Source organism: Rhagoletis pomonella, unplaced genomic scaffold, assembly GCF_013731165.1.
Source record: "Rhagoletis pomonella isolate Grant_MI unplaced genomic scaffold, Rhpom_1.0 Rhpom_scaffold_00002, whole genome shotgun sequence".
NCBI lineage: Eukaryota > Metazoa > Arthropoda > Insecta > Diptera > Tephritidae > Rhagoletis > Rhagoletis pomonella.
In genome coordinates this window covers 87,246,042-87,248,712 of record NW_023458556.1, presented here as the reverse complement: position 1 = coordinate 87,248,712, position 2,671 = coordinate 87,246,042, and positions in this window count along the sequence as shown.

Genomic DNA, 2,671 nt, shown 5'->3' with positions numbered 1-2,671 from the left:
AAGGTTTTATGCTGTAGTAATTTCCACAATATTGACTTGTACAAGTCTCGGGTTGCTCGAGGCTTTTGTGTGGTTTAGGGGCTCTATAGGTTTGTTTTTCGTTATGCAAATAAGCAGGCAGAAGCAAGAAATATACATTTTTTTATAACTATGGATTTAATTATAAAATTGTATTTATTATTTGTTTTTAAATAATAGTTTAACAAACAACAGTTTTGTTTGCTTGGCAACTAATACCACATAATAAACAGTATACAGAAGACGCATCACATAGAAATTTATTTTTCTTCGGCGGACGTAATATTACAACCCGGACCAGAGCAGAGAAGTTAACATCAGGACCACTATGAATAACATGGCGACGCGGAACAGAGCAGAGGAGTTAACATCACGTCCACTATGAATAACATGAAGTTAACATCTCGCCACAAACACACATCGTGATCAGCGTTAGCGCAAGCTTGAAAAAAATGGATTAGGTGCCAAGCAGAAGAAGTATCAAAAGCAAACAAAGCTGTTGTTTGCTAAACTATTGTTTAAAAAACAAATAATAAATAAAGATTTATAACTAAATCCATAGTTATAAAAAAAACTTATATTTCTTGCTTCTGTCTGCTTACACTGTGGAACAAATTCAGGTTAGCAAAAGTTAGGTCGATTCTGAGAGTGAGGGGTGAAAATAGAGGCCATGCATTTAATTCTCGGTCTGTCAGAACTTGGTCAAAATCTTGACGACTCATTAGTTTCCGTATGTCGGGACCATTAACAACCGCTTCCTGAATTTTGGCGTTACTTAGACTTGGGGAAAATGTCTTTTAAGCGGTTGAATACTGCTGGAAGGGGAAGACAAAGATGAAATTCCAGAATATCTGTTGGACGAAATTATCGACCTTTCTGATGATGATGACGATGACCAAGATATTAGAGAGAGCAGTGATGTTGATCCACAGCCGCCTGCTAAACGGCAACTGGCCAAATCATTAATTTAATTTATTTAATTTGTTTACTTAAAACTTTTCATAACTAACATTTCAAAATTATATTTTTTTCCATATTTTTATAATTTCTTTTTCAATGTTTCTTCAAAACCAACACTGAAAAAATTGGTACATAAGAAATGAGAAGTAAATTAATATTAAGCTGGAAAACGCAAGTTTTGTATTATGATTGTTTTCTTTTCAAATGAAATTTATTGAAGAAACTGAGAAGCATATTATAGATCAAACAGAAAGCAAAACATACTTAGTTTTGTGGAAAATATGTTCAAAAAGCATGAAAAAAAATTGCAACATTTTGCTTCATAAGCACTACAAAAATTTTCTAAATCAATTTTTTTTTATCTTAATTGTTGCACAGGTCTCTAGCAATAATTTGGCTTTAACAGATTGAAAAAATATCAATTAGTCGACGAGTTATAGCCAAAATACCATATAAACAATATGCTGAAAATCGGCATTTCACTGCAAAGTTCGAAGGTCGATCAAAAAAAAATCGAACTAACATAAACAAACGCCGCGATATGGGTCTTCTAATTTAGCCTCTCTTTTCACCCCTCACTCTCAGAATCGACCTAACTTTTGCTAACCTGAATTTGTTCCACAGTGTTATTTGCATAACGAAAAACCAACTTATAGAGCCCCTAAACGACACAAAATCTTGCGCAACCCGAGACTTGTACAAGTCAATATTGTGGAAATTACTACAGCATAAAATTGCGCAAACCTTATTTTGAAGGAACGTTGCTCAAGTAAATATGTGCAAGATATATGAACGTGCGTTGTATATTTTGATAGCTTCAGCTTTAAAACAAGAATGAGCAAAATATCAAAATAATTTTTATTTTAGCGCAATAACTGCGCAATTTAGTACAAACGATCCCATACACCACACAAACGACCGACCGAAGCCCGATATAGCGTAATGTATTTGTGTGGTTTAGGGGCCCTATAATAGCGGCGTGTGCAAAAAAGTTCCGGGTTGTGTTTCCCTTATAAGAGTTACCAAATCAAACTTATAAATATCTATATATAAATTGTGAGACTTTAAATAACAAGAAAAAAATATTTGCCTTCAGACTAGTAATACTATTCATAGTTTTCAATTCAATCCATTTCTGCCAGCCGAAAGTATCAAAATACGGCATTTGGGAACAAAGAAGTATAAGATTTACAATTTAGAAAAAAAGGTATTAAAAATTATAAAATTGTGTCAAAACGGCAACGCTGATCGTGATGGAAAACCAAGAATGATAGAATCAAGGCGAATTTATATAAGGTGGTGTTACTAGCTCAGCTGATTTTGTGTATGTGTTTCGCCGTACGGCTTCTGATATCAAATTGAAAATTTTTGTTTGAATTTCTACACACACTCTTACAGATTTTGACAGTTTATGCCGCCAAAGCAAAAACAAAATACATGTAAATTTTTATTTTTGTACTCCTGCTATCACCTTATATTAATTCGCCTTGGATAGAATACAAGATTGCGCCGTCCTGGGCGTTGGCATTTGTGTACCACAAGTAAACAAAAAATAGAGCGAAAAGAAGAACGAGTTGAAACTGCCAAAACAGTTCACTTTACGGCGAAAAACGTGTTATAATTTTGCTAAATGCGAAAATATTGCATTTTTCACCTAATTTACTAGAGAATAGGTAACATTTTAGTGCACTCC